An 11,826-nucleotide genomic window follows, 5' to 3' on the forward strand; every position below is an offset into this window, starting at 1 on the left:
TTCCGTTGTGAAAAGCAGGTGACAAGGTCCAGGGTGGACCAGGAGGCCATTAACCTCTTAGAGACTAGGACAATGCGTATGGAGGTGAATGGAATCTTACGCTACGCAACACCCTTGCTGCGCAGAAAGGATTCACCCGTATTTTGTGCTCCGAAAGAGGCTGTGGTTCCAAGTCTCCGGAGTATGGAACGACGACTAACCCAAAATCCAGAGAAAGCAGCCATGTACAATGCTGAAATTGAAAAGCTAGAACTGAATGGAGCAGTTACCAAACTCTCAGCTGCTGCAAGCACTATGACAGGGGAGACCTGGTATATCCCGCACCACTTAGTCAGTCACAATGATAAGGATCGTATTGTGTTCAATTGCTCTTACCAATATAAAGGACTGAACCTTAATGATTCCTTGATGCCTGGTCCAACTTTGAGCCCTTCTCTGCTAGGTGTTCTACTTCGTTTCAGGGAGCATTGTGTGGCTATCAGCGGTGATATACGTGGGATGTTCCACCAAGTTCTGCTCTTACCTGAGGACAAGCCCCTCTTGCGCTTTCTTTGGCGTGGCATGAGACGGGGCGATCCCCCTGACATCTATGAATGGCAGGTGCTGCCGTTCGGAACCACGTGCAGTCCCTGCTGTGCATCCTTCGCCCTCCAAAGACATGTCTCACCGCACAGCACAGCGGATGAAGATGTGAGACATTCCGTGGAACGCTGTTTTTATGTGGATAACTGTTTACAGAGCTTCCCATCGGCTCAAGAGGCACGGCAGTTACTAGACAAACTTCGTAAGCTGCTAGCGTCCGGAGGGTTTGATATCCGTCAATGGGCCAGCAACGCACAAGAAGTTGTCAGTCACTTGCCACCAGAGGCCAGATCTCCCAAGCTAGAGCTGTGGCTATCACATAATAAAGAAGACCCACGTGAATCCACCTTGGGACTGAATTGGCACTGTGAGTCGGACCACCTAGGATTTAAGCATAGACCCGTTACTTACAGTGCTCTGACGATGCGGAACATATATCGTGTGTTAGCAAGACAGTATGACCCCCTTGGTGTCATTCTTCCTTTCACCACACGAGCCAAGGTGATTGTTCAACAGCTCTGGATTAAGAACAGGAACTGGGATGATCCACAACTTCCCGATGACCTTCAGCAAGCATGGAAGGTGTGGGAAGCTGAGCTTCAGTACTTACCTCTTGTAGTACTCCCTAGGTGCTACATTCCATCCAGCATGGACAACTCAGAGGTCACTCGGGAAATCCATATCTTCACCGATGCTTCTGAGAAGGCTTATGGGGCAGTCGCTTACCTTCGCGCAGAGAATTAATGCGGTAAGGTACACCTTTCATTCCTCATGGCCCGATCACGTGTTGCCCCACGTAAGCAGTGCTCAATTCCTAGACTGGAGCTGTGTGCTGCTCTAATAGGAGCGCAGTTGGCCAAGCTGGCTGAAAATGAGCTCACCTTGAAGATCCAGAGGTCACTTTCTGGACAGATTCAACAAATGTCCTCCACTGGTTACATTCCGAATCCTGCCGCGTCAAGGTGTTTGTGGGCACTAGGGTGGCAGAGATTCAAGAATTGACGGACCTTAAAGGGTGGAATCACATTGACTCTGTCAGGAACCTTGCAGATGATCTTACCCGTGGTAAGAGCCTGAAGGACCTTATTGAACCCAATCGGTGGATGCAAGGGCCAAAATTCCTCCTCCAACCTCAGAGTACTTGGCCAGCACCACCAGTTATGCGCAGCTTAGTGCCTGATGACGCTACGGAATTAAAGCGAAGTGCCTTCTGTGGCGTGATTAACTCAGCACCAGTGACAGCAGATGGTAGTAAGTTTAGTAGCTGGAAAGACTTGGTCGAAGCAGTAGCACAGGAGTTGCATGGGGCGGCAGAACAAAGTGGCTCCCCTCCAGTCAGTGCTTACCAGAAGGCAGAACTGACCGCGAAGAGACAGGTCCAGATGGATAGTTTTCATGAAGACTACCATCTGTTGAAAAATGGTAAGCCTGTTCGTTCTAGCAGCCGCTTACTTTGTCTCTCCCCAGAGTTCGACAGAACCAGTGAGGTAATACGAGTTGGAGGACGATTAAGGCGGGTGGAAGGATTAGACCCAAGCACAGTACACCCTATCGTGTTGGATTCCAGTCACCCTAACACCCAGCTACTCATAAAGGAATATGATGCTCGCCTTTGCCATCCAGGACCGGAGCGAGTGTTTGCGGAGCTCCGTCGAAATGTGTGGATACTGAAAGGGAGAGAGGCAGTGAGAAGGCACCAGCGAACATGTCTTGAATGCTGTAAATGGAGGTCGAAGCCAGCCTCACAGAAAATGGTTGATGTCCCTCCACCACGACTTCGGTTGTTCAAGCCTGCTTTTCATTCAACCGGAATTGACTGCTTTGGGCCTCTTCTGGTCAAAATAGGTCGTCGGACGGAGAAGCGGTGGGGACTTTTATTTAAGTGCTTGACCACCCGGGCAGTGCACCTTGAGGTGCTGACATCTATAGATAGTGATGCCTTTCTCATGGCACTACGTCGGTTTATAGGTCGCCGTGGGAAACCTGCAGAGCTATATTCGGACCAAGGCACCAACTTTCGAGGTGGTGAGAGAGAGCTTAAAGAGGCCTTCAGTCGCCTCAGTGGTGATCTGCAACAGCGGCTAGCGAAGCAACAAATTAGCTTTCATTTCAATCCTCCAGCTGCTCCACACTTTGGAGGGGTGTGGGAACGCGAGATTCGTTCAGTAAAGGCCGCACTTTATACAACCCTGGGCTCAGAATCAGTAACTGAAGAAGTGCTTCGAACTGTCCTCATAGAGATCGAGGCCATCCTCAACTCCAAACCTCTTGGTTACGTTTCAGCAGACATTGCTGATGCAGATCCGATCACCCCAAACTGTTTTCTAATGGGGCAGCCAGATGGGTCCCTACCCCAAGTCATCTATCCAGTGTCTGAGCTCCTAGGAAGACGTAGATGGAGGCATTCACAAGTATTGTCTGACAGATTCTGGACGGCCTTCATAAAGTATTACTTACCTGACATGCAGGCCAGGGGAAAGTGGCAGAATCCATCAGTGAACATTAAACCCGGGACAGTTGTCATGCTTGTTGACCCTCAGTTACCCCGTTCATTCTGGCAGATCGGAAGAGTATCTAATGTTTTTCCTGGGGCTGATAATCGAGTTCGAACGGTCGAGGTGCAGATTAAGGACAAAGTCTACACAAGACCCATCACTCGACTGATTGTTCTTCCAGAGATCCGAGATGAAGGGGATGAAAGCCACACTAGTGACTAACGGTAGTCCATATAGTGTCGGCCTTTCAATGGAGCAAATTTGTAACCAAATTTGGGGGCGGCTGTGTTGGAAAGGCCGAGTCATGTGCGCATGCGCTACTTACGTTCAGTCATCATCAGCACAGAGCGGGACTGTACAAGCAAGACTGTGTGTGCGAAGTGCGTCAATAAATATATGTAAGTTGACTGTTTACCTAGTTTGGTTATCAATACTTGATAAGGAGCTGTAAAGCCTTGATGTCATACTTTCATAAAGTGATGTATGATTAAGAGAGATGAATCCGTTAATCGCGTGAGGTTAAGGGCTCGTGAATGTGCCGTTTATGTTCGATATTACTTGCAATTTATAATATTGAGATTGCACCCAGTGTTTGATTGTGCATATGTATGTGTGATCGTTACATTAGTATTTGAAACTCTTGTTATTTCGAGTTTAAGGACGCGATCTTTATGACTATGTGCCGTTCATTTAAATTACCTCAGATTTGGTTTCGGTTTTGAATGTTATGCCATTTCTGACCACCTGGTGGCGGTGTTGCATATTTTCGTTGCTTGTATTTTGATTTCTTTATTTAATATAGAATCGAACCTGATAATTCTTTATTTGAAGAATGTAGATTTGGAAGTAATGTTTGTATAATGATACTAGGGACATTTGTTAATATATATCTTTATTTCTTTCCATTTGTAGACCACAAATACAAACAGCTAAATACTTTAAGCAACCTGTGTACTGCTGTTTTGTGCAAGGCCAAACTGTCAACAATAAACCTCCTTTGCATGGAACTGATTGAATCCAGTGTGTTCTGATCGACACCCCATTGAGGAAAGCTAGAAATAACAAATCATCACCTATTACAGTCCAAGCCTCCTATTGAACAGTATGTTTCACATTGTAGATTCAAAAGAACCGGCTCATTAGAGTCATTAATTTGGGAATCAGACTACACTGGTCACACTGTATGTTTCACATTGTAGATTCAAAAGAACCGGCTCATTAGAGTCATTCATTTGGGAATCAGACTACACTGGTCACACTGTATGTTTCACACCGTAGAGTCAAAAGAACCGGCTCATTGGAGTCATTAATTTGGGAATCAGACTACACTGGTCACACTGTATGTTTCACACTTTAGATTCAAAAGAACTGGCTCATTAGAGTCATTAATTTGGGAATCTGACTACACTGGTCACACTGTATGTTTCACATTGTGGATTCAAAAGAACCGGCTCATTAGAGTCATTAATGTTGTAATCAGACTACACTGCTCACACTGTATGTTTCACACTGTGGATTCAAAAGAACCGGCTCATTAGAGTCATTAATGTTGTAATCAGATTACACTGGTCACATTGTATGTTTCACACTGTAGATTCAAAAGAACCGGCTCATTAGAGTCATTTGTTTGGGAATCAGTCTACACTGGTAACACATGCTAGCATCGCCTAGCGAAGTGCTAAAACATGCTAAAAACGTGCTAGCATCATGCTAACACATGCTAGCATCGCCTAGCAAAGTGCTAAAACATGCTAAAAACGTGCTAGCATCATGCTAACACATGTTAGCATCGCCTAGCGAAGTGTTAAAACATGCTAAAAACGTGCTAACGTCATGCTAACACATGGTAGCATCGCCTAGCGAAGTGCAAAAAAATGCTAAAAACGTGCTAGCATCATGCTAACACATGCTAGCATCGCCTAGCGAAGTGCTAAAACATGCTAAAAACGTGCTAGCATCATGCTAACACATGTTAGCATCGCCTAGTGAAGTGCTAGAAAATGCTAAAAACGTGCTAGCATCATGCTAACACATGCTAGCATCGCCTAACGAAGTGCTAAAACATGCTAAAAACATGCTATCATCATGCTAACACATGCTAGCATCGCCTAGCGAAGTCCTAAAACATGCTATCACATGCTAGCATCATGTTAACACATGTTAGCATCGCCTAGCGAAGTGCTAAAACATGCTAAAAACGTGCTAGCATCATGCTAACACATGCTAGCATCGCCTAGCGAAGTGCTAAAACATGCTAAAAACGTGTTAACATCATGCTAACACATGTTAGCATCGCCTAGCGAAGTGCTAAAAAATGCTAAAAACGTGCTAGCATCATGCTAACACATGCTCGCATCGCCCAACGAAGTGCTAAAGCATGCTAAAAACGTGTTAGCATCATGCTAACACATGCTAGCATCGCCTAGCGAAGTGCTGAATAATGCTAAAAACGTGCTAGCATCATGCTAACACATGCTAGCATCGCCTAGCGAAGTGCTAAAACATGCCAAAAATGTGCTAGCATCGCCTAGCGAAGTGCTAAAAAATTCTAAAAACGTGCTAGCATCTATCTGTCTGTCTATCTATCTATCTATCTATCTATCTATCTGAGGGTCAATATCTATCTATCTATCTATCTATCAGAGGGTAAATATCTATCTCTCTCTCTATATCTATTTATCTATCTATCTGAGGGTAAATATCTATCTATCTATCTATCTGAGGGTAAATATCTATCTATCTATCTATCTATCTATCTATCTATCTATCTATCTATCTATCTATCTATCTATCTATCTATCTATCTATCTAACTATCTATCTGAGTGTCTATCTATCTAGCAACTAAGTTAAACTTTAAACTACTTTAAACTACAAACTATAAACTTTAAACTAATTTAAACTACAAACTAATTTAAACTTTAAACTCGTTTAAACTATAAACTACTTTAAACTTCAAACTACTTTAAACTATAAACGACTTTAAACTAATTTAAACTAATTTAAACTAATTTAAACTTCAAACTACTTTAAACTTCTTCAAACTTTCTGGTCCAAACTTTCACAAGCCAACTTAAAGTTTGTCTCGACGAACTTTTTCTAGTTAGTGGTGCTTGCAAAGCATCACTATTGTAATCTCACATACTTATTATTTTTATTTTTATTTTTATTTTTATATCTCCGTACAAAACTTCGGCACCTAACTCGTCCCGCACCGTTTGGCGTAGACCCACGAATGAGGTGTCAAATCGAACGGCCTATTGAGGACACGTGTGCTCTGACTTTTATAAGCGATCGGGGGTACGGTATTTGCCCCAGGGGCAAAAAAGCAGCCGAAAAATCCCATAGACTTTACATTGCGTCAAACTTTGACGCGTCACAGCTCCGAGCGAGGATTTCGCAGAAACGTGTGATTTGCTACATTTGAAGAGGCTGGCAGGCTCTGTAAGAAAAACGTAGAGACTTCTGGGTTGACTTATTTCAATCAGGATGGCAAGGAGACTTGATTAGTATCACTATGGTAACTGCCTAGCAACCAGATAGGGTTACCCTAGCAACCGAGTAACAAATCACATATCTCTGCACCAGAAAATAGTCGAGACTTCCGGGTTGACTTATTTCACTCAGGATGGCAAGGACACTTCATTAGTATCACTATGGTAACTGCCTAGCAACCAGATGAGGTTACCCTAGCAACCGAGTAACAAATCACATATCTCTGCAGCAGAAAAACGTAGAGACTTCTGGGTTGACTTATTTCAATCAGGATGGCAAGGAGACTTGATTAGTATCACTATGGTAACTGCCTAGCAACCAGATAGGGTTACCCTAGCAACCGAGTAACAAATCACATATCTCTGCATCAGAAAAACGTAGAGACTTCCGGGTTGACTTATTTCAATCAGGATGGCAAGGAGACTTTATTAGTTTCACAATGGTAACTGCCTAGCAACCAGATGGGGTTACCCTAGCAACCGAGTAACAAATCACATATCTTTGCACCAGAAAATAGTAGAGACTTCTGGGTTCATTTATTTCACTCAGGATGGCAAGGACACTTCATTACTATCACTATGGTAACTGCCTAGAAACAAGATGGGGTTACCCTAGCAACCGAGTAATAAATCACATATCTCTGCCCCAGAAAATAGTACAGACTTCTGGGTTCACTTATTTCAATCAGGACGGCAAGGAGACTTGATTAGTATCACTATGGTAACTGCCTAGCAACCAGATGGGGTTACCCTAGCAACCGAGTAACAAATCACATATTTCTGCACCAGAAAATCGTACAGACTTCTGGGTTGATTTATTTACAGACTTCTGGGTTGATTTATTTATGACCATAATTTTTGTTCTTTTCAAGTTATAACATGCTGTTTGACGAGTTTTGCCACGGCAAGCACCACTCACATTTTCTTCTGGAAATGTACCTATCTAGTTAGTGGTGCTTGCAAAGCATCACTATTGTAATCTCACATACTTATTATTTTTATTTTTATTTTTATATCTCCGTACAAAACTTCGGCACCTAACTCGTCCCGCACCATTTGGCGTAGACCCACGAATGAGGTGTCAAATCGAACGGCCTATTGAGGACACGTGTGCTATGACTTTTATAAGCTTATCGGGTACGGTATTTGCCCCAGGGGCAAAAAAGCGGCCGAAAAATCCCATAGACTTAACATTGCGACAAACTTTGACGCATCACAGCTCCGAGCCAGGATTTCGCAGAAACGTGTCATTTGCTACATTTGAAAAGGCTGGCAGGCTCTGTAAGAGCATGCCTCAATATGGGGTAAAAGTTGCACCCCTGGGGGGCAGGAGCTGCCCAAAGTTGCCCCCATTGACTTACAATGGTGTAGGACAGACCATGAAATAGGCATTTTGTATTGAACATAGCTCTGGATCACAGTGTCATAGAGACAAGGGGGCGGGCTCATTTTACTCAGACGACCAATCAGTCTCTCGGGATCATTGCGAAGCTATCAAGCCATGCCCTAACAACAATTTAAAGCACCTTAGCAACAACTCCCTTAGATTTCTAATGAAAAACATCAAAGGGGTATCTCCGGATGTAAGCGTCATAGAAACACAAGGGTGGTCTCGTTTGACTCGGGGCAGCAAACAGCCAATCATGAATCACCTCAACACTTCCTAGCCCCTCCCTAGCAACCATTGTCGAGCACCTTAGCAACAAAATCCATAGAGGGATATCTTCCATTATGAATGTCACAGAGGCATGGGAGTTGGTTTATATCATTCATACTGACAAGCAGCCTTTGGACTTTCACGATTGGCCGCTGCCAAGCCACTCCCTAGCAACCAAACAGAGTACCCTGGCAACCGTTTAGCTACAACTACATCTCTGCACCAGAAAATCAGAGAGACTTCTGGGTTGACTTATTTCAATCAGGATGGCAAGGACACTTGATAAGTATCACTACGGTAACTGCCTAGCAACCACATGGGGTTACCCTAGCAACAGAGTAACAAATCACATATCTCTGCATCAGAAAAACGTACAGACTTCCGGGTTGACTTGTTTCGCTCGGGGTGGAAAGGAGCCGCGTATTGTATCACCTTGGTAACTGCATAGCAACCACACGGGCTTACCCTAGCAACCGAGTAACAAATCACATATTTCTGCCCCAGAAAATCGTACAGACTTCCGGGTTGATTTATGTACGACTGCGATTTTTGTTCTTTTCGAGTTACGACACGCTGTTTGCCGAGTTTTGCCACGGCAAGCACCACTCACATTTTCTTCAGGAAATGTACCCATCTAGTTCTTATTAAGTTGGCTTGTGAGAGCCAACTTACTGAAATCCTATTTAAACTTATTATTATTATTATTAAGTTGGCTTGTGAGAGCCAACTTACTGAAATCCTATTTAAACTTATTATTATTATTCTTCTGAGACTAAAATTACCAAGACTAACTCCTCCTAGAGCTTTTAAGCTACAGGCACCAAACTCGGCACAGACCTTCAGACTAATCCCGAATAGTGTGCTATATCTTTTCTAACTGATCGGACTTACGGTTTTCTTAAAAATGATGATCAAACTCGGAAAAACTCCCATTGACTTAACATTGCGGAATGTTCAGAAATTCAAATTCCAACTGACATTTTCACACACACAGACAAAAAGGGCCTGTCAGCCCTGCATCTCTCCCTCTCTCTCTCCTCAGAGGATTTCTTTTATCAAGCAGCCAAAAAGTAATGACCTAAAATCTTCCTAGCCACATGCTAAAACATGCTAAAAACGTGCTAGCATCTATCTGAGGGTCAATATCTATCTATCTATCTGTCTATCTATCTATCTATCTATCTATCTATCTATCTATCTATCTATCTATCTATCTGAGGGTAAATATCTATCTCTCTATCTATCTATATCTATCTCTCTATATATCTAAGGGTAAATATCTATCTATCTATCTATCTATCTATCTATCTATCTATCTATCTATCTATCTATCTATCTATCTATCTATCTATCTATCTATCTATCTAGCAACTAAGTTCAACTTTTTTAACACTACACTGTAGAACAGGCTCATTAGAGTCATTCATTTGGGAATCAGACTACACTGGTCACACTGTATGTTTCACACTGTAGATTCAAAAGAACTGGCTCATTAGAGTCATTCATTTGGGAATCAGACTACACTGGTCACACTGTATGTTTCACATTGTAGATTCAAAAGAACTGGCTCATTAGAGTCATTCATTTGGGAATCAGACTAAACTGGTCACACTGTATGTTTCACATTGTAGATTCAAAAGAACTGGCTCATTAGAGTCATTAATTTGGGAATCAGACTACACTGGTCACACTGTATGATTCACACTGTAGATTCAAAAGAACTGGATCATTAGAGTCTTTCATTTGGGAATCAGACTACACTGGTCACACTGTATGTTTCACACTGTAGATTCAAAAGAACCGGCTCATTAGAGTCATTCATTTGGGAATCAGACTACACTGGTCACACTGTATGTTTCACACTGTAGAGTCAAAAGAACCGGCTCATTAGAGTCATTCATTTGGGAACACACAGACAAAAAGGGCCTGTCAGCCCTGCATCTCTCCCTCTCTCTCTCCCTCATTGCATAGGGAATTTGTATTGAACATAGCTCTGGATCACAGTGTCATAGAGACAAGGGGGCGGGCTCATTTTACTCAGACGACCAATCAGTCTCTCGGATCATTGTGAAGCTATCAAGCCATGCCCTAGCAACAATTTAAAGCACCTTAGCAACAACTCCCATAGACTTCTAATGAAAGATATCAAAGGGATATCTCCGGATAGAAGTGTCATAGAAACACAAGGGTGGTCTCGTTTGACTCGGGGCAGCAAACAGCCAATCATGAATCACCTCAACACTTCCTAGCCCCTCCCTAGCAACCATTGTCGAGCACCTTAACAACCAAAATCCATAGAGGGATATCTTCCATTCTGAATGTCACAGAGGCATGGGAGTTGGTTTATATCATTCATACTGACAAGCAGCCTTTGGAGTTTCATGATTGGCAGCTGTCAAGCCACTCCCTAGCAACTAAACAGAGTACCCTAGCAACCGTTTAGCAATAACTACAGTGAGGAAAATAAGTATTTGAACACCCTGCTATTTTGCAAGTTCTCCCACTTAGAAATCATGGAAGGGTCTGAAATTGTCATCGTAGGTGCATGTCCACTGTGAGAGACATAATCTAAAAAAAATCCAGAAATCACAATGTATGATTTTTTAACTATTTATTTGTATGATACAGCTGCAAATAAGTATTTGAACACCTGAGAAAATCAATGTTAATATTTGGTACAGTAGCCTTTGTTTGCAATTACAGAGGTCAAACGTTTGCACACACTGCAGGAGGGATTTTGGCCCACTCCTCCACACAGATCTTCTTTAGATCAGTCAGGTTTCTGGGCTGTCGCTGAGAAACACGGCGTTTGAGCTCCCTCCAAAGATTCTCTATTGGGTTTAGGTCTGGAGACTGGCTAGGCCACGCCAGAACCTTGATATGCTTCTTACAGAGCCACTCCTTGGTTATCCTGGCTGTGTGCCTCGGGTCATTGTCATGTTGGAAGACCCAGCCTCGACCCATCTTCAATGCTCTAACTGAGGGAAGGAGGTTGTTCCCCAAAATCTCGCAATACATGGCCCCGGTCATCCTCTCCTTAATACAGTGCAGTCGCCCTGTCCCATGTGCAGAAAAACACCCCCAAAGCATGATGCTACCACCCCCATGCTTCACAGTAGGGATGGTGTTCTTGGGATGGTATTCTTCTTCCTCCAAACACGGTTAGTGGAATTATGACCAAAAAGTTCTATTTTGGTCTCATCTGACCACATGACTTTCTCCCATGACTCCTCTGGATCATCCAAATGGTCATTGGCAAACTTAAGACGGGCCTTGACATGTGCTGGTTTAAGCAGGGGAACCTTCCGTGCCATGCATGATTTCAAACCATGACGTCTTAGTGTATTACCAACAGTAACCTTGGAAACGGTGGTCCCAGCTCTTTTCAGGTCATTGACCAGCTCCTCCCGTGTAGTTCTGGGCTGATTTCTCACCTTTCTTAGGATCATTGAGACCCCACGAGGTGAGATCTTGCATGGAGCCCCAGTCCGAGGGAGATTGACAGTCATGTTTAGCTTCTTCCATTTTCTAATGATTGCTCCAACAGTGGACCTTTTTTCACCAAGCTGCTTGGCAATTTCCCGGTAGCCCTTTCCAGC

Source organism: Xyrauchen texanus, chromosome 11 (genome assembly GCF_025860055.1).
Source record: "Xyrauchen texanus isolate HMW12.3.18 chromosome 11, RBS_HiC_50CHRs, whole genome shotgun sequence".
NCBI lineage: Eukaryota > Metazoa > Chordata > Actinopteri > Cypriniformes > Catostomidae > Xyrauchen > Xyrauchen texanus.